General features: G+C 37.2%; 1 protein-coding gene across 3 annotated transcripts in view; it reads left to right on the top strand.

The window, feature by feature from the left end:
* The window catches only part of lrrc7 (leucine rich repeat containing 7), a 136,727-nt gene that overhangs the window by 5,458 nt on the left and 108,937 nt on the right, over positions 1 to 22,332 (top strand). For all 3 annotated transcript variants that reach the window (XM_039691371.2, XM_089134188.1, XM_039691369.2), the window contains exon 2: positions 19,182 to 19,454. The gene's annotated coding sequence lies outside the window, so the exon portion shown is untranslated. The remainder of the gene's footprint in view (positions 1 to 19,181; positions 19,455 to 22,332) is intronic.

Genomic DNA, 22,332 nt, shown 5'->3' with positions numbered 1-22,332 from the left:
CAACACTAAATAATTAAAGAGGTGTGGATTGCGATACAGATCTATCCATTCAGCAGATGTTTTAGGGAATGCAACCCATGTATTTGTTTAGAGATATTTATCACTAATGTCTGTATACAGTATATATGCGTAGTACTTTGAGTGCTGAGACATTATGATATGTCCAAACTGTTTGATGGTAACAAATGGGATTTGATTTTTAAGTAAGTTATTTGGATTGCATGGAATTAAGTTATTACTGGACATTTGGAGCTTTTCGTTCCAGTTTGTTTTATTCAGTTTAATACTACTCTTCAAGGATTTTTAAGCATTTCCACTGAAGTTGCTTGATTACATCATGCCATGCTCTTTTAAGTCTTTACTCCCTATCTCTCTCTCTCTCACACACACACATTTTCTCACTAGTGGTGTGGAGAATAGAGGCAGCCAGAGCTGGCACTTTAATTCCATGGTGCTTTTTCCTCTTCATATCTGTCAGCGGGTCGCTGCATAATTAGCTGCAGATATCTGCACAGGTTTCCATGGTGCAGCATCATCTCTGTGTGAAAGGCCTGCCTACACACAAACACTTTCTCTCTTTCTCTCTCTCTCTCTCTCTCTCTCTCTCTCTCTCTCTCTCTCTCTCTCTCTCTCTCTCTCTCTCTCACACACACACATACACAGCAGAATGCTGAAGGTTTAGCACTTTATTATAATTATCGCCTATTATTGCAGATCTGGAACACCCTTACTCACTATGTGACTTCACAACTAGGAGCAAAGCAATGCATCTGCTGTCTTCTCAGTGGACATAACGGTTCTTTGTTGAAGTGTTTGTTGAAGTGTTACTTTCCCATCTGTTGTGTGTTGTGATGTGGTTTGCCAGTCATGAAAACACCCACAAGTTTTCACCTTTTGAATCATCACTGTAGGTAAGAATGTCTGCGTGACGCATAATTTTCAATGTTGCTCGATGACTTACGATCTACTTAGGTTTTCCTTGTGAGCGCTACGTTGAGGTTATGATTAAGCTTTCTGATTTTCTGTCTGTCTGTCTGTCTGTCTGTCTGTCTGTCTGTCTGTCAGTCCAACCCGATCTCACGGGAATTCGTACGAATTTTACGAGGTGGCTAATTCGTAACAATTTGTACGACCTCACTCGTACGATTTAGCTAATTCGTACATATTTTACGAATTAGCAAATTCGTATGAATTCGTACGAATGACCTACCCCTGACCCCGCCCCTAAACATAACCGTCACGTGGGTTTAGACAAATCGTACAAATTTGTACGAGTGAGGTCGTATGAATTAGTACGAATTAGCCACTTTTGAATCATTCGTACGAATTCGTACGAATTGGTCGTGAGATAGGGTAGGTCAGTCTGTCATGATTTTCTGTACACTGGTAGAAAAGACCGTTTTTTGGCTTTTCAGCCAACAGACGAGGTTTGATTTCAGTGTTGTGTGGGCGTCTGCAGTGTAAGAGCCTACTCTGCGGAGAGAGAGGCAGAGAGTGGGGGCTTCCAGTTGTGCTGGTCTGCAATGGCAGGCTGAGAGCGGCCCCTGCTGTGTGTGAGTAGGGTGACTGATCGCTGAAGGAGATTTCTGAGGAGCTGAGTAAAAGTTATTCAGCATGCTTATCCACTCAGTCTGTCATTCACTTTCTACCTGCAGCAAAGGTATTACAGTAGTTGCTGAATGGCCGGGACCAGTGGGGAGGCAAAGTCCCTTCTCTGGGGAAAGTCCCAATATGAATTGAATGTGCCTGATGTTTAAAGTGTAGTGCATTTAGCATATGTAACTTTATTTTATCTTTAATGACAACCAACCAATACTATATTTATATTTTAGTACATATTAATTATATTTATTTATAGAAATATACACTACTTAACAAATGTTTGTTTTAAAATAATTAGGAATCCAAATAATTAGTAAGTATAGCTCACAGATGTTACTAGATACTTCTGTGGGAATTACTAATTATTTGGATCCATATTATAAAGTGAAGATAATTGGAACTAACTAGTAATGACTCAAGTGTTACTACATGATCTAGTCATGATTTGTGCAAACGTTTGAGATTTTTGGTGAACTTTAGTAACTTTTAGAAAATGTCTAAAAGTAATACTTGAGTAATTACTAGTTAGTTCCAATGATCTTCACTTTATAATACGAATCCAAATAATTAGTGATTCCCACAGAAGTATCTAGTAACACTTTCATCTGTGAGCTATTACTTACTAATTCGTTAATAAGAGTTTCTTTTAGTTAATAGTAGTTACTAGATTGTTAATAAACTTTTTCAGTAGTTCTCTGGGAAGTATTAAAAAATAGTAGTTATTGATTAGTTAATAGTGAACTACCACTTTCGTCTGTGCACTATTACTTATAGTTTGTTAATCAGAGTTTCTTGTTAGTTAATAATAGTTACTAGATTGTTAATATTGTGTTACTCATTGGTTCTTATGTTGTTGTTCATTAACGAAGGAACCGTATTCTAAAGTGTTACCCAAAAGTGTTTTACAATACAAGAGGAATGCAATAATTCATTGTACTTATTGTTCAATGTAAGTACATACGTAAAGCCACTTAATATAAAGTTGGACCTGTTTTTTTAATTATCCTGTCTGTTTCCACCTCTTTGGCCAATTTGTAAGGATTTGTGGACCAGTTGCAGACATGATGAATGGTATTGACAGAGTAATCAGCCATCTACGCCATTAACGTCCGCGTCATTCCGCTTGTCTGTACATGCAGTCAAATCTCCAGTCATAAATGCCATTAACCCCAGTGACGGTTAAGTTTAGGGATGGGGTTGAGGTAAGTCATATCTTTTTTTTACCTAGGATGGTAAGGGAACAGTCATAAATGCCATTAACCCCAGTGACGGTTAGGTTTAGGGATGGGGTTGAGGTAAGTCATATATTTATATAACGTTAAGTCAATGGCATTCATAAACACGCTGAAAGGCAATTATGCGTCTTGATAGCACGGCAAAAATGGAAATACGAATTGGCGTGTCATACACACGCTACTTCATGAGATCAGTCTGCTGTCGCACAGTTGAGAGATTACAGGAGAAGAAGCTCGCGTGCAATCGGGGAAACGTGGAGGCAAAATGACAAAATAATTAATCAGAATACCTAGCAAAAGTTTCTCCTGCTCCTAGCTCATAGACAGCTCCTATTCACACTCTCCGCCTCTGAAAGTTTCAGAAGGGAATGATTCAGATTTCTCATGCCACAGCCACTAGAAGACAGACTGGTTGCTCTCGTCAAATCTACGTCGTCAAGCTCTGTTTGAGTCTGCGCGTGAGGGACGGAAGTGCTAAAAAAAAATCGCCATAAACGGGCTTCAATCGTCTCAATGGAGTTCCAATGAGATGGCTCTGTTCACTTCTTATACTGTCTATGTGTTCCGGAAGGGACTGATTCCGACAATGTTACTAGCCCTGTATCGATGCCGGTATCAATCCGTTGTGTTTGCATTCGGGCAATTTCCCGGGATCAACGCACTGTCTGAAAGGGGGTAGTGATTCCTGATCAAAAACCCTCCCTTTATTTCTGTGTCACTTTATCTTTATTCATAATTTGTATTCCAAGTGAAATCCACAAGTTCTCACACACAATTACTGACACAACATGACCTGTGAAGATTCACACATTAGCAGGACAGATCACATGTTACTCAAATATCCATAGATCTTCACAAGCTCTTTGCCTATCCCCAGAATCTTTGTCTTTGAGGGGGCTTAGCTTTTTAGACACACAAGTGAAGGTCACAAGACTGCAAATCCACATTGAGTGTGTCATTTAGGATTGCATCACTGTCCTCAAACAATAATGTTTATGATAAAAATTAGCTTGAATAAAATTGACTAATAAAGTTCCCACACTTAAAGGTGCTGTATGGAACTTTTCTTCTAAAATGATCCCTTTTTTATTGCCTTTGAGGGAAGAGGGTTGTATTTACACATTACAATGATCCACTTGTCGGGTTCTGCTATTACCTCTGAAGGCCAGTATTCCTATTTCTATGTGAAGTCTCCGGATCGGATTTTCTGTGAAATCCATCGGATGTGACGTGTATGCACGCTCCCGAGCCTCTCTCATTTTTACAGTCTATGCGACGGCGATGCAGCTGACGACATGAGTCTGATAACAACAAAAAACGACCTGCCTCCAGCACAACACACACTCCAACACAAACTCCACATAAATATAAGAACCGAAGCAAAACAAAAATGTATCTGCTGAAGCTCGTCAGGCCAAACGTGAATCGGATCGACTTAGGAGGAAAACGGATCAACATCGGCAGAACATTTGAATTATGGAGAGACCTCCGCTATTTTTATTGTGTTAAATTGCAAGTTTTCAGATATGCTGAAATGATGGTAAACTGTAATGAAATAGCAAGGTAAATTACAACAGAAATGAACACAAAAGACTGTTCCAGGATAACAAAAAGTAGGTGCTTTAGGATGTAACTTTTATTTTATGTACTAGATCTACTGTCTAAAGTCACTCATCACACTACTATCAAATGGTTTATAATACACATTTCCAGACACGTTCAGTACAATAATGTTACTTCCTACGATCTTACTGTTACACTGAAATTGTTCAAACTAGTTCACTAACCTTTTTCGTTATCATATTATACATTCACCTTGACATTGCTGACTGTGAAAGATGCACGGATAGTGAAATGCATGGAGCATTAGTTCAATGGCAAGCTGATAAAAGTATCCTATTACTGTAACGTTGCAGTGGTACAGTAGTTTACAAGAGTTTCCTTCCAGCATGCTTTCTCTGCTGTGTTGAAAGTCTCACTATGGCTATCGTGTACCTTGAGTGCTCGCTCTTGTGTTCGAGCATGTGCAAGAGCACGGACGCTCTTGTAAAAATTGGTTGTAATCTGAAACCTCACCGATAGAGGCCGCTAAAAAAGAGCACCTTTAATAACAATGAGATGTTATGAGATAAACTGCATACATTGCCAGGATATTTTCACTAACAGATAAACAGCCCCTTCAGATAAAGGATAATGGAGCAGCTTGAACAGAGGAACTTGCATGGTTTTATTTAAATTATGCTTATTTGCAATATCCCTATTGTGATTGATTCCCTATGATTTTAACTTCTGTGTAAAACGATCATTTTATATAATGAGAGATGGGGATGTGTGAGAACTGTGAATGAACATGCCCTTGGTAGAGCATGTACTTTGTGTCCTTGAGTTGTTTTGCTATTTCCTGCTGTTTTTCCCACTGGTTGTCTGGTCACTGGTGAAGGTTGATAGGAGTTTGTTGCAGACAATGCAGATAGAGTGAGAGAATGCCAGTGTTGGGAGTAACGCATTACAAAAGTAATACATTACAGTAACATATTACTTTTTGCTGTAACGCAGTAGTGTAAGGCATTACTAATCAATTTTCAGTAATATTTTACTCGTTACATGTTCAGTGAGGCTTGTATTACAGTTGTATTACAGTGTACTGTCTGCTTTTACTTCTTAAAGGCAACCGACTAAGTTTTAAAGCAGTCTTTTAGTGCCAGTTCAGAGCGGTCGCGTCTGTAACATTGTTTTTTCCTCATAAATGCGAACACGAACACGAAAACTAAAATAAAATGAATATTTTAAGTTCTATGGAGACTGGAGAGCCAACCCTTCCTCATCCGATTTGCGCAGTGTAATTAACAAAATTACAAAAAATATATTTTGCCTCCTATTTTTTTGTCACGCCTGAATGTGTGTCTTTTCCCTAATATTAAAAATAAAACATAGACTAATATTTGTCTAATGTCTGGAGTGCTTTAAGGAAGTAGCCTATTTTCAATACATGTGTTTTCTGAGAATTTTTATTTCAAGTTTTGACTGCAACTGTCATGTCCATAATACTGGACTTCCCCAATTTTAAATAATTTATCCTCAACTAGTTTTGTGGTGTAGGTCCACGTATTTTATAATGTTAACTTCAAATAATACTAATAGCCTAATTTAAAGATAAGGCAGCATTGGATATGGACGGTAAGGAGAATAACGCTGGAGTTGGAAGAGGTGTGTCGCGATTCTGTAGGTTCGTTGATCTGAGTCGTGTGGCGAATCGCGATTTCGGTTTCATATTGCATATCGTTACAGCCCAAAAGTTAAGTTCTACTTAGTTATTTTGGTGAAAGTAACTCAAAAGTAATACATGAGTAATGTAACGCATTACAATTCTGGGACAGTAATATTGTAAGGTAATGAATTACTTTTAAATAACAGTAACAAGTAATACCTAATGTATTACAGTTTGGAAGTAACTTGCACAACACTGGAGAATGCTTACAGTATATCTTTATTTACTGATGGTTTGACAGATGGAAAAGATGATGGATACTGTCTTTAGTCTTTGGTTTAGAATCTGAGTATTATAATATCCCCTAAAACATATAATAGGGAGAACATATAATAGATGCTATTACATTTCACCCTTTTTTTGTTCTAAGAGCTTTAAGATCTTGAGGATCTTCTAAACAAGCTAGCATTTTTCCTGATTGATTATTATTCTGCCTCAAGGCATTATTGCTGAACGTAAAATGCTCAAATGAGCCGAACATCAGGCGAATGAGGAACTAGGGCAAAACTGGACCCATATACTAAGTTATCTCTTGCTACAGTATCTATTTTGAGCAGATATACAATGAGCAGATTTGTTCATTTTAATCACAAATTACATGGCAGAAGCTTTAAGATGATATTCACTTAAAAATATATATAGAGACATGAGGAATGTAGGACTGGAGTCATGAAGTGTATTGATCGGTCTCTGTGCACCAGATGGAGCCATGGGTGCATTTTGAAGCATTTCAATCAGATATGTGAAATTGCTATTTAAAAACCAAAAGCAAGCTATTTATATAATCTGAATCTGTCATACCAATCCTGTATGACTTTTTTTTCATATGTGGAAAAAAAAAGATATGCCTCAATTAACATTTTTCTTTTAGACCCGATTGCCTGCCATTGTATGAAAAAGGTTCTTCAAAATGTATTCTTTTGTGGTTCTCAGAAGTAGGATTTTTTGAATGAACTTTCCCTTAATGGAATGTTTTGTAGAGATTTAAAAAAAAGAGAAAAACATTATATCCCATATGCTCTAGCTCTTACATGTAGGGCAGTGCTTATCTCATCATCTTTGAGCATGGAAATAGAAAATGGCTGATGGATTGAAGTCTAAAGTAATCCACACTGGTACATTGACATTTCTGATGGTGGCTCAGTTATGAAGTATGGCCAATTTTGTCTTAAAAGTCTTAACTAGAGGATTAGTGAGCAGTAAGTATGTTTGCTTTGGTGTCTCGTTACCATTTCCACAACGCACACGCTGTAGTCAACAGTAGAAGATAAAATGACAGAACTTAATTCATATCCTCTGTCTTGCACTTTCTCCTCCGTAGCCTGCAGTTTCCATGGCAACTCTGTGTAGCATGAGCGCTTGTCAGCCCACTCAGGCAGGCTTCGCTGTGTGAAGTCACAAATAAAACATTCTCTCTCTTCATCTCACCATCCCTACTGCAGTACAAACCCAAGCACTTCCTCCTGACTATACCAGTTCCATCGATTCACGCAAGATACATACCAGTCCACTCAGTTTGTGGAATAGTAAAGAGTGGCAAATCGCTCTGATATTGCCAATCATGGTAGATCTTTTTAGTTATTGGCATGGTAATGTTTCATTTTAAGCATTGATTGTACTGTACAATACCTTTTATGTTATTAAGATATATTTGTTCGAGCTTGGATTATAGATAAGGACATCAGTTGACACTGTCAAAAATGTTGTTTCTGTTGTCAGAAGGTTATGTCTTATATTTCATATGCAGGATTATAATTTATACATTCTGCACCTTTATAGCTGTTTAATTCACAATTTAAGGCCTTGTTTTAGGGGAAAAAATCAGTATGTTGTATATTTAAAATATTTACTGTATTTGAAGGATAGTTAATCGAAAACGAAAATTCTGTAGTTTACTCACCCTCATTCCAAACCTGTATGACTTTCTTTCTTCTGTGAAAGATAAACTATATTTTTGAAGAATCTTCACGCTGATATTTTGCAATAACAGTAATTCGTAGTACCCAAATGATTAAAAAAAAGACTATAGTGCCAAATATGACTACATTTGGCACTATAATCGAAGTCTTCTGAAGACATATGCTAGATTTATCTGAATAACAACCCAAAATTCAAGTCATTATGTATTGATAATATTGCCCTTGAGATAGCTTATAACTTTAAAACTGTTGAAAATGAATCAGAGTAAGTTAAAAATGATTCATGAATGAGTATAAATGAAGAAATGAACTTTCATTTGGGTGAACTGTACCTTTAACAAGTAGAAGCTTAAGACATTTAAGGACAAATATTATATTGTCTGGCTCAGTGGGTTTGCTGCATTTTGGGTGAATGCATTTCCCAACAGGTAGGATGTGATTTGTAGTTAAAGTGGTTCACTCCGGCTGACGTTTATTTTGTCCTCTGCATCTGAACCTAAAAAAAACCCCATAAGAAATATGAACAACGAATAGTTGATTTTAGTTGAAATTGCTTTGTTTTTTCATTACTTTTATTTAAATTTCCGCTTGAATGTTAAAAACAGGTCTTTCCTTAATTTAGAGTATACAATTCTTCACCATACTGACAAATTCAGAGGCGCCAGAAATAACAAAGTAGGCCAGTGCAAGGTATTCTGGGATGCGTAGACACCCTTTGGGTGCCATCAAGAGACTTTTGTCTAATATTATTACTCTCTTGCATGGGTGCCTGTTTAGATTCTCAAGAGTCTTGTGACATTAGATGGTTTACAGCATCTAATTTGATCTTATCTTGAACTATTGGGCTGTTTGTTTTATGTTTAGTTAACTTAATACTTTATTCAATCTACATGTGGAATATTCAGCTATAGATCGTAGCTGAAAATAAAACTTAAAAAGTCTCATATGGCTATGGCTCTATTAAAGAAGCAAGCAACTTGATAATTAATGTTGAGGATGCATTGAAAATCACAGAGCCACTTATTTTTGTGCACTATGAAACAATGGGTTATAAAATGCATAACATATCATTTCCATTTAAAACAGACCTATTCTTAAAACACAAAAATGCTACAGGCAGGTGTAAGGGATAAAACTTGCTCTGTGAGAGGCCATATGGGCTGTGTTAGTGCCTGGAGGTGCTCCCGTTCAAGTGACTCAGTGATCTCGTCTCCTCACGTGGCAACTCCGCTTATCCTCAACTCTCTGCCGTGGGCTGTCAACATTAGAGGCAGGAATGATTGTGTGTGGCCTGCTGTGCTTTATAATAAACATTCATGATATGTTTTAGCATTTGTACTACCTCGCTAATGTGTAGCAATGTTGATGGTACGTCCCAGAAACAGAGGACCTTGGGGACGATTGCTCCATTTTCCCCTTCCTTCTGTTTATTAATTTATCTGTTTTATTTGTGCCATGCCTGACCTGAGGACAGCTTAGCCGCCTTTAAATGAGTGCAAGGTGCTCATGAACATTTGCTTTTGAAGGACGAATTTGCATTTGAAAGATTTCAAAACCTTTTCACTCTGTTCAAATCATGTCAGGTGGTGTTTCTTCCACCTGACATGGCACGTTTGTCCCTGTGGACAGTGGATTTCCTTAAAAATCTGTTTATTTAATTTACTGTAAACTATAAATCATTGAATGTGCATGCATTATTGGGGAATTCTGTCATTCCGACAAAAGTTTCATGAACAAATGGCATTTCCACCCATACTTATTACTTAATAATAAAAAAAATGTATATAAATAAATAAAGATATTTTTGTTGCTTGAAATAAATTAAACATTACTGATATAAAATAAGAGAAAAAAAAAACTTAAACTTAATTTATTTCATCCTGTTGGCCAAGGAAAGTTTTACATGATAATGTACATAACTAAAACTAAAATATAGAACATATATAGCCTATTTGGTAACACTTTATTTTGATGGTCCCTTTTGAACATTTTGAACAACCAACGTTTTGAAGTCCAAATCAATGCTGTTTCAAAGGGCTATGAAGTGTTTCACTCGGCTCTGCACATTCCCAGCTGAGGAATAGGGTCTTATCTAGCGAAACGATAGTAATTTTCTAAAAATAAATAAATAAACATTTATATCTGTCACGTGGGTTTGTTGTGTGTGACATCACCGCGGCGCCATTTTTGAGGTATCGCCACTGACTGTGATCATTGAAGAGATTATGAGAGTAGAGATAACAAGTAAATAACTCGCAAAACTGCAGAAGCACAAGAAAACTGAGAAAATGCCGTACCGCAATAAACTCAATAAATGTGGCAGGTACCGTTTTTATTTATTTTTTTTTTTTTGAGAAATTGTGATCCATTCAGAACATAGATCCATATATGAGCTCAGCTGACTGCAGTAAGCATTGCTTTCTCATCGTCATATTTGGGCATTATCAACTATCTTGTCCATCTGGGAAGAGCAAAAAATGCCATCTCATTTGTCATCTCATTCTCAATCGTCTGACATCTTTGTTTTAATTTATTATTTTATTTTATTTTTTTAAAACATGACGTTTCCAACTTGATGACGTAATTCCTGGCGCATCGCAGACCAGCACAAGAAAGAAGTGGTTTTATTACAGCAGTCTACTGAAATGTAGGAAATGTGCCCATTTGTAAGGATGAATGTATGATGTAGTTGTTCTGATGCTAGAAAAACAGATTTAAAAAAAAAAGTGGTGGGTAAAATATCTAGTGTACAAGTGGAAGAAGTGTGGATTTGTACTGTTTAATTAAGTGTTTCAGTATCAATCAAACTCGAGCGTTATGATTGATAATGTTAGAAAGTAACGACTGTCTAGCTTTACCAGTTTCAGTATTAAAGTTTTTAGGTTTTCCTTATAGACATTGTAGTGTACTGGGAGTTTGGTTTTTCGCCACTGTCTTTCTGTCTTCCTACATTCTCTCTTCAAGAGCTTAACTGTTGAATTAAGCTTCCATGGGGCTATATTTTCCATAATATCTAACATTTGTGAATAAAAATAATCCATCAAATCATCTACTGATTTCGATGATTGGCTCAAAAAAATTTTGAGAAAAAAAAACTGGAGAAAAGAGCATTGGTATGATCATTAATATTTTTTTTCTATCATCGCAGAGGTATTAGACTTACGAGGAGACTTGAAAACATCAAAGAAAATGCAGAAATTATCAGTTAATGCTAAATCCTTTACAGTCACAGAAATATCAATACCCCTTGTGATCAGGTCAAGTGTGTGACCAAAGAAGTGTGTTTTTTGCTGTACATGTCTTAAGCAGTGAAAGTAGTCCACTGGCAGAGTTGTTATCTGGATTATCAACATGCGAATTGAAATCCACAGATATTAAAACACAGTCAAACTCTCGGTAGAAAACCTAGTTCACCTAGTTCATCAAGAAAAACTCTAAGGGCAGTGTTTAGATGACGACCAGGTAGAGGACGTATAGGCAGTCAAACTGTTAGGATCATGAGGTGTTGAAATGATAGATCCTGATGGAATTTCTCGGTACAGCGTTTCTAGACGAGAGAGGAGCCGTGATTGTCGAAGGACCGCGTCCTCCCGAAAAGCCTCAATAGATCGGAATTCCGATCTCAGGCTGGAGAACTCAGGGACCGTCCTTAGAAAAAAGCTTGTGGCCCTTTACAAGAATAAAGTAGCAACTGAACAAGATTGTCTGTCTGTAGATTGCTTCAGTCTGTAGAGGTACCAGGCAGATGAAGGTTTTGCTGTTTCCTTCAAAACTCCAGGTCAGCAGTCTTCCAGGTCAGAAAGCAAACAGTTGTGCATGGATGCATGGTAAAAAGAATGCCACGACAATGTACGTGTGCAAAACATTGATGTAAATAATTTATCATACAATGGTAAAGTAGTTTACTACAATATTTGTTACACTTACAATATTACATTAGACTATTTTGTATTTTCCAAATTTAAGGTTCATTTTAATTAATACATTTTTTATCAGTCTGTCTCCGAGACGCATGTATTTTATTTACAAAAACTGTATTTTACAAAACAATTGTAACAAAATGATAAATGAATTGAGTGTTTCCAGTCCACGCATATTTGTGAAGAATCACCCTGATTGAATGGAGGTTGGATTCCACTTGGCATTCTGCCTCAGTTAGAGGGTCCCATTAAGCTATACATCATCATTTGTAGGATGGAGACTGGGCCTCATCTCATCCATGCCTCACTGGGACAATGACCTTAAACGTTTCACTTCCATTAAATAGAGCGATTGAACCTGAGCTTGGCATGTTTAAATGCCGCTGTTTGCCATACTGTGCAAATTACAATTCTTTTCCCCAGCATTGATCTTTGGCTGTGGGCTCCCCTCTGGAGATGTGATTTAATTACAACCCATCCTCTCTCTTGGTTAAGCCTGTTTCATCAGAATGCTCCCACATGCCATGGGAATCCGTAAGCATGAGGTCACTGGCTTTACTTCCTGCTGAGCAGATCTGGACCTCAGGTGTCAGAAGCTAGTTGGCATTTTGATTTTGCTGTTATGATGACCATGTGATGGGGATTCTCATTCAGTGTATTCTCAACCGTCATTTTAATTATTTACTTTGCCTTGGTGTTCTTAAAGAAATAGTTCACTTAAAAATGTAAAGTTCAATGTTTAATATTAATTACCCACCCGTATGATATACTTCAACTGCTATTATTTTATTTAACACAAAGGAGATTTTCTGAAGAATCTTCACATTGCTCTTTCCATACAACATCAATTCCAAAAATGACAAAAGAGATAACAAAAAACACACCAATAAAGCACCATAAAAGTCATCCATATGACTCATGCACTATATTCCAAGTCTTCTGAAGCCTTAAGTCATAATAATACACTGATTTTTTTCCCTCTCCAGGCAGTGAGCTGTTAACTCGAGGACTGTTGCGGATCATATAGTCTCGAGAACCAGATTGGCAAATGAATAACTCTTTTGTGCTGGATCAGGTTCACAAATCATACTCTAAAGCCCCTTTTCCACCAAAGCATTTTGAGAGCTGGTTCGGAGCCAGTGCCTGTGCGCGAACCAGTTCTTTGTGTTTCGACAGCCTAAGAACCGGTTCTCGGCCGGGAAAATTGGTTCCAAAGCGGCACCAACTCTTTGCTGGACTACAGTAGAACCGTTCTTTTACCACGTCATGCTTGCGTCTGGGGCTGGGGCGGGTTTAGATGTTTTCTAAAATGTGTTCGCAAGTTGAACAATCTCGGAACCAACTTTGAACCTGCACCAGTTCCAAACCAGTTCTTTTTTCGTGGAAAAGGGGTATAAGTGGTTGGTTGATGATTTACTACACATTTGTTCCATCGAATCAGATTGATTTGTTCACAAATCAAGTTCACATCACTGACAGATTTCAAGTTGTCAGGTCACTGGATATGGTAAGATTGTCAGTAAATAATGACTTGAATTTGGTTTTGTTCCTCATATAAATCTAGCATATGGCTTTAAAAGACTTTTTCACACCTGGCTCGTTGGGAGCAGTTGTTTTGGAAGCTGGTGTAGTTTTCCATAGCAACAACTTCGCAATTGCACTTGGATCCACACCAAAGCAATCAAACCAAGTGGTATCAGGAAATTCTGTTTCTGAAAGCAGCTTTCCTATTGCTCAAACGGTAGAGTGTTGGCAGGCACTTGCAACGCCAAGGTCATGGGTTCGATTCCCAGGGAAAATAAGAAATGATAAGAATGTGTACAATGAAATGCAATGTAAGCTAATGTGAATGTGAAATGTGTTATAAAAGCAGCAGTGCCAGATTTGAGAGAGTGTTTGGAGTTGAAAGCCCCTCTTCTTTTTTGTCTTCCATAAAAAACGAAGAAGAAAAAATAGGACACACATATGAGTAATTAAATTGTCATATTTGGGTGAACTACCTCTTTTAAATTGTACTACAGTCATTCTATGATAGTACTATACTGCATGCTTCTAAATTTAACATCTACTCAGTTTTACACCAAATATAAATAGAACACACTTTTGTGTTTTGTTTGTCTTTTTTTTAGGGCATCTTTATAAATAGTTGCACCACCATGGCAGGGTGTTGTTGGCATCACTCACATAATCCCCCTTTATCTTTGTGCTGAGGTTGGCAACGTTTTTCCGCAACTCCATCTCTAATGCCTGTGAGTCATGCATCCTCATTTTAGATGTACACGTAGATCCATTGACTAGTTTTATATTGAGAAATGCTCAAGCCTACTTTTCCTGTTGTATCCATAGTTGTTGTTGTTGTTGTTTTTTTAGCTTTGCCCCAAGGACCCAAGGCACTTGACTTGAGGAATGATGTTCGAGAGTTCCAGGGGGAATTTGTAATGTCTTGGAGTTATGTGAAATTTGACTGGTGTTAACAATTACATGTAATTCAAAAAGAACATGAAGCACTGAGGAGAATTCAGATCGGTTTGTTCTCTGGTACCCAGTGAGTCATTTCACAACACACAACACCCCCTCTGCTTTCTGCTTCCTGATTAGACGGTGCTTTGATTGGCTGCAGTAGAAATCATGTGTACAGTGAAGAGACATAATTGGATTGTGAAATTCAAAGCATGCATATTGTGATTTACAGTTATATTTTACAGCAATTCTAAACTAAAGGTGTGTGTACTTAAGCAAGTTCCAGGGACAGATTTTGTTTGACTTAAAAACATTAAGGCTCTTTTTCACAGGCAGGGCTTAGATTAAAGCTGATTCAAAACTATCTGATTCAAAACAATCTGCTTGCTTTCGCTCGATTCAAAACGGTAAGCTTGTAATAATGTTTTTAATTCTAGAGGTACTCTTGGATTTCTGCCGGAGATTCGGGCATGTCTTTGCGTCATTACGTCACACGTCCATCCATCTTCTTCCGTTTATCCAGGGTCGAGTCGCGGGGGCAGCAGTCTAAGCAGAGATGCCCAGACTTCCCTCTCCCTAGACACTTCCTCCAGCTATTCTGGGGGGACACCGAGGCGTTCCCAGGCCAGCTGGGAGACATAGTCCCTCCAGCGTGTCCTAGGTCTTCCCCAGGGTCTCCTCCCAGTGGGATGTGCCCGGAAGACCTTTCCAGGAAGGCGTCCAGGAGGCATCCAGAACAGATGCCTGAGCCACCTCAGCTGACCCCTCTCGATGTGGAGGAGCAGCGGCTCTACACTGAGTTCCTCCCGAGTGACCGAGCTTCTCACCCTATCTCTAAGGGATCGCCCAGCTACCCTGTGGAGAAAGGTCATTTTGACCACCTGTATCCAGGATCTTGCGCTTTTGGTCATGACCCAAAGCTCATGACCATAGGTGAGAGTAGGAACGTATGGTATATCGAGAGCTTCGACTTGCGGCTCAGCTCCTTCTTCTCCACGACAGACCGGTACATCGACCGCATTACTGCAGAAGCGTCACCGATCCGTCTGTCAATCTCCCGTTCCGTACTTCCCTCACTCGTGAACAAAACCCCAAGATACTTAAACTCCTCCACTTGAGGCAGGAGCTCTCCATCATTTTGATGTACGGTTGGAACCAAATAGTTTGGCACCATTGACTTCCATATTAGAAAAAAAAAATACGATGGAAGTCAATGATGCTAAAGTTCCAATCGTTCTTCAAAATATCTTCCTTTCCGTTCTTCAAAATATCCCTTTAAAATATGTCAGTGCAAGTTGCTTTCCTTTAAAACAGCTCAAAAATAAATTTTAGCCAGGGACTAGTTTAGCCTATGCCTTGTCTGTGAAACCGGGGTTATGGCTATAATATATATTTGAAGACTTACAAATGTTAGGAGTATAAAATGCTGCTGTGGTTAATTTCTTGTTAATTTATGGATAGATTTTAGTGTGTAGATTTAAATATATATATATATATATATATATATATATATATATATATATATAGCAAGGATGCATTACAGTACATTTATTTTAAAGGATTTTAAGACTTATCAAAAACTTACATTTACTGTTTAGAAAATGTTTACAGTACATTTACTGATCAAAAACGTACATTTACACACAAACTGACAACCAATCGAAAGTTTCAGATGCGTTCTTCATTTTTTAGCTAAACTGTCACAGAATGGAAAGCACAGGATTGTGGGATGTCAAAGGCAGCAAATGATATATCTATGCTGCCTTCAAAAATGGATCAGATGAAGGGGTGCTTCTCATGTCTTATTTGTGAATCCTCATTTCCTTTCTTCTTGTCTTAGCTCCATCCCCTTAGCATGCGAGGGAAGGATACACTTGTGTACCCTCGCTCATGACTCCTTCAAGATGGCTGAGTTCCATTGGTTTCTGGGTCATGGGCTTGATGACGTAGGAGTAAACTTTACTGTAATAATATTAGTGTTAAACTTTATATATATATATATATATATATATATATATATATATATATTAAGATGTTAAAATGTTTAAGTTTCAAGGGAAAAGTTAATTTTATGGACTAAATATGTACAATTCGTTTGTATCAAAAGTAAAAGTCACGTTTATTGTTATATTTTAGCATATTGCAGGATATGAAATAAAATGAATGTGAATGTATTGGATATAAAAAAAAAAACACGTTTCCTGCAAACGCAACACAGTTTCAGCAAGTAATACGGTAAATTACAGACAATAAAAAATGCATAATTCCATATGTAGCCTCTCTGTTTTTAGTGTTAGTGTTTAGAGCTGTATCATTTTATAAGCTCAAGATATTAAGTGTTTTCAGAGCATTCACTTGCAGTTCCTTAGATGTGAGTTACTGCTCATCATCCTGTGTCTCTGAAAGCAGTTTTGCCTTGCAGCCATAAATCTGTTTACTTTAATAGTGAGCTGTTCCCACATGCTGATCTTAAAAGCTGTGCTGTTTGCCACTAAAAGTGTATTTGCACTATAGTGCTAAATCACATGGAAATGATACTGTGAATTTTCTTAAAGAAAAACTTTATAAATAAATAGGCAGGGATAAATATTGTATCTTCACACAATTCATCAGTCTTCATAATCTTTCATCAAAAATCCACTCTAAAATGACTTCATAGACATCTATTTGTTAAAGGGGTCATGAACTGGCTTTTTAACTTTTATTAAATTATTGTCTGAGGTCAACTTATGACGTTCGCTTGGTTTTTGCATTCAAAAACATCAAAATGAATAAGTAATAGGCTATTTTCTACCCTAGTTTTGAGCCTAGCTGAAAAACACTCGGTTTTTATGGGCGTCTTGTCTGCTGTGAGTGGATAACAGTTTTGCATATTATAATGAGTTTCAACTCACTCGTCGGTGCACGTGGGGGAAATTGTTCTGAAAACGTCCAATGTTGTAAAATAGCAACCGGAATGATTCGCCCATACATGTTCAACCCAGAGTCTGTGTGTTGCACAATTCCTGTCAGATCCAACATAGACGGCACAGCACCATTCTTTACTCTTAATCAGTCTGAAAATCCAGTCTTGTTTACAAATCAATCCTCAGTGAAATGAAGCGAACAGACGGACAATATTTACCCACATCAGCTGGAACATCATTAAAAATAAAGTTTATCCATGCAGTTCTATTGGAATCCAGAGGAAGCTTATGCAGTGACTGTCTTCTTCCACACCCAGGCACTGCACAATATATTGTATTGCTCGCTCGGTAGCTCGATCCGGTTTGTCATCACAAGGTAGGCATCTATGTTATCTAGCTATGAGTGTAATGCGCGAATCGGTGGGCGGGGCTAAACCGGCCGTGTTGAAGTAGGCATTTATCTTCTTCTGCGGGGGTGGTGTTTTATCCTCTTGGTCGTCATAGTTCCCCACTTTGAAAAACGAGTCGTTTGCTGAGGCTGGTGTTACTAAAAGCTTTTATTGGACTAACAAGGACGTTTTCAGTTCTAAAACTTACAGGATATTCTTACAAAATGATGACTTTTTAGATGTCAAAAGCTCAAGGAAAATCTGATTTCTCATTTCATCAACCCTTTAATGTTTACTAATATTCAAATGAACTTACTGTTACAGTTAAGTTTTTCTGAAATAGTGCTTTTTAACGCAGACAGTCAACTTTAATGTAGTAAATATTACAACAATACTAGCAAATTGTTGTAGTAAAAAAAAAAAGCTTTAAACTTGACATTCATCAATTCCTGATGGATAACATTTTCACTTGAAAAAAACATTGCATTACGGAAGTGAACTGGGTTACTTGTGTGAATACGAACTCTAAACATTAAAAATGTTTAAGTACAATTTTGAGGGATCTGTGCTTTACTCGAGTATCATTTTTGGGGAGTACTCATGATTTAAATATTTTATAAAATATATTGTATAATACTTAAATATTGTATAAAATACAATATTGGAAATATGGTACTTTTTACTCCACTACATTTCTATCCATAACAGTGAGTACCCGTTACTACTTCTAAAAAAAAATATATATATATATACTGTATAATCACCTTCAGTTTTCACCATAACAATCACCATGGTCAGATGTAGATAAGAGATGAAAACATGGACGAAACAATGGATGAAGACGCAGCCGGTCCATCCCGGGAATGCGCCAACGCGTGGCCACACCTCATCAGACTATTTCAATTTTGAAGTGAATTGAATTGAAAACTGAATTTTCTGAAATTTTCCTAAATGTTAAACAAAGCAATATGGTAAAAAGATGAAAATGATTTGATTTTACTTTCAGTTCCTATTACATTCTCCAAGGTATTATTGTTAACATTTTTCAGAACTCCATGTAGGACGTTTCTGTACATACATGTAAGCACTGTGGCAGTAGTAATGCAATATTTAGAAAATCTACTCTTGTACTCTTAATACTCAAGTACTTTTAAAAACAGGTACTTATACGTTTACTTAAGTAGAAATCGGACTGTAGCACTTGTACTTGAGTAAAATTTAGCAAGGGGTATCTGTACTTTTACCCAAGTAATAAAGCTGTGTCCACCTCTGTTAGGCTATGATAATATACAAACTATTCTCAATGTGTTAAATAAATGTTTTAATTAGGAATGCTTCCTCCATGCTGTGTACATAACTCTGTTTATTTTGATAGAAATGGTGAGAAGGCAAAAAAAAGGAAGTGTAGAAAGTTTCTTTTGTGTAAAGTTTGAAATGATGGGCTAAAAAGAATAACAATGTCTCCTTTTCTCTGTTTTGCAGGTGCATTTGGAAACAAGAGGCAGCCTCTTTCGGTCAGTGCTTCAGGACTGAGAGTGTAGCATGGGTGATATAACAGGATATGCCATCAGAGTCTAGTGGCTGGCAGGATTTGGACAGGAGGCTGAAGATGAGGAAAACAAGTGTTTGCACACAAATGAACTGGGTGGCTGTCTATACCCACCAGTGATTATCTACACAAGTCCTGCCTGCTCTGGGAGTCTCTACAGAGAGCAGCCAATAAAATCTACAAACGGTCATCCCATTTCTACTTTGGTAAGTGTGAAAAACTGCAGAATAAAAAAAGCAGTAAACTGATATGCTGTATATTATCAGCTAGTGCTGTCTGAGTTTTTTTTTTTTTGTATGTAATGTTTTCTGTTCTGTTTCAAATTAGTGCTTGGGTTTGCATGGCTAAAAAGAATATGGACGAGGTTCAAGGAAAATAGTATATTAAAATGGATGTGGTAGAGCTGGCCTTTGTTCTGTGCCTGATACTGTTGCCCTTCCTTTACAAGTTACTGCTACTGTCATGACAATCCAAATGGCTTCATAATTTCCTGTGGTCATAGAGGTCTACTGAATTGTTGAGTGAACTTTTCTTTTGTAATGGGCTCACTGAGCTTTATTGCAGTCTGGACAGATAACAGAATCATTTGACTTCTGGCCCTGCCCTGTGATCGAGATTGGTAACAGCTGGGCACAATTGTCAAACAGTTTTGATTTGGGGGCTATAGACTATTGAGTTTTTTAACTGAACTTCGCTGAATACAGTAGATTGGTGATGATAGAAACTATTACTCTGGAAAATTCAGATATTACTCTTTTTTACAGCTGCTCTTATATTTTAACGTTTTTTTTTATTATTATAAAAGGAGTATTTTGTAATAGAGTTTAGTGTGTTTCAAATTAAATGGTAACGTATTATATATTGTTACTAATGTACTTCTAAGGGAAACAGGGTGAAGTCAGCTTATTTATCTTAAAATTCTTCCCATGATTCTTTTCAGGCTGAAATCTTACAAGTGGTCTATAAAATTATATAATAAAGAATATTTTGTTAAATTTACTTAAAGGGATAGTTCACTTTGAAATTAATTTTTAATATGTTTTAGCTTACCTCAAGGGCATCCAAGATGTAGGTTTCTTTGTTTCCACAGTATTTTCAATTTTGACATTTTTCAGTCAAACCGTTGTTGTCTATCAGTCATACACTGGAGGCTAAGGGGGTCCACCAAAAAGCATGCACAGAGAAGTCAAAATTAAACATGATTTAATGACTCGTAAATGTAAGTACACATTTATGGCCTAAGACACGAAACGAACGGTTTTTGTGAGAAAACGAACAGTATTTAATATCGTTTTTACCTCTTGTAATCATAGCCTTGACAAAATGATCTGACGGCAAAGCCGCTTCGGTCTGCGCATGCGCCGGAAGTGATCGCTTGCGCGCCTACGTCACTCTTTGTTTATACAGAGATTTCGGAAGTTTTACCTTTCACTAAACATATTTAGATATACGGGAAACCGCAATGGAAGACGATTTCGGTATATCTAAATATGTTTAGTAAAAGGTAAAACTTTCGAAATCTCCGTGTAAATATTGAGTGACGTCACACGCAAACGATGTAACATTGAACTGATTCAGTTCGGATCAGTTGGACATTGGACAACTGATTCAGATCACTTGGACGTCACTGTGATTACACGAGGTAAAAACAATATAAATACTGTTCGTTGTCTCACAAAAAACGCTCGTTTCCTGTCTTAGGCCATCAATGTGTACTTACATTTACAAGTCATTAAATCATGTTAAATTTTGACTACTCTGTGCATGCTTTTTGGTGGACACCCTTAGCCTCCAGTGTATGACTGATAGACAGTTTGGCTGAAAAATGTCAAAATTGAAACTACTGCGGAAACAAAGACACCTACATCTTGGATGCCCTTGAGGTAAGCTAAAACATATTAAAAATTAATTTCAAAGTGAACTGTCCCTTTAAAGGGACATGTTTCTAAGCGTGTAAAGTGGATAACTATAATGTATGGCGGAATACTACAGCAAGTGCTTGGGAGCACTTCGACTCCACGCACACTGTATAAAGTGATCAGTTGACTGAACTTAAAAAAGTGAAGAAACTCTTTAACTTAACATTTTTAAAGTAATAAACTTCATGCATAATTTTTAATTTCTTCATTTATGTATGACGTTTATTTACTTAAGAATTTTAAGGCAATGCGTTTCCTCACTTTTTTAAGTTAAGTCAACTGATGACTTTTTACAATGTATTTATAGATCCGGCACAGTAATATCATTACTCCGGAGAGGGAGAGGATTTTTCAGGCGTGATGATATTACTGCGCCGATTCGAAGTGATCGAATCACTTGCTGTGGTATTCTGCCATACAATATAGTTATCCACTTTGCACGCTTAGAAAAGCGCAACATTTTATTTTGTCACCATTTTCGGTCGAGTTACACTACTTTTTTTTAATGGATAACTTTAAGTAAGCTTTAGATTGCAGCAAAGTAATCAAAATTTTAAAAGTCGGCCAATATATATCCAATATCGACCAAACGCCACTAAATTACCAATGTAACTGATATGTTAACATTAAATTATTACCAATGTAACTGATATGTTACCATTAAATTGTGAATCCCTAATCCTTTAGCATTCCCATTCATTTGGGCCATGCTAACCAGTCGAACTCTGACTGCTTGGTGAAAATTCCTACTCGTATACTCAAATTGGGGCTAAGTGATCTACACGAGTGAGTGTCGCTGTGAGAGACCTAATGAATGGCTTCAGGAACACTTCTCGCTCTCAGCTATTCAGCCAGGTGTTCTCATTAGCACCTTCTTGCTTTAGTGAGAAGAAAAGACATGTGAGGTAGAAATGAAGTCATGCTGAATTCTCCATGCTTGAATTTTTGACACACATTCTCCTAAACCCTTGTGAGACTATAGGCTGCTCTTAATGTTTTTGTTGAGTCATGTATGCTCTGACAGACTATTTGTTTTGCAGTTCATTTATATGCGCGATCTTACACCAGTATGCTTAAACACACTGATGCATTTATCAGGTGAAGGTTTCCTTCATTTTCCCCCAAGTTTTAAAGTCACACAAATAAATTAAGGTATGAAAAAGTA

Source organism: Pimephales promelas, chromosome 8 (assembly GCF_988280905.1).
Source record: "Pimephales promelas chromosome 8, fPimPro1.hap1.1, whole genome shotgun sequence".
Lineage (NCBI taxonomy): Eukaryota > Metazoa > Chordata > Actinopteri > Cypriniformes > Leuciscidae > Pimephales > Pimephales promelas.
Note: the sequence above shows the minus strand (reverse complement) of the source record. Positions and strands in the feature narration are given on the sequence as shown.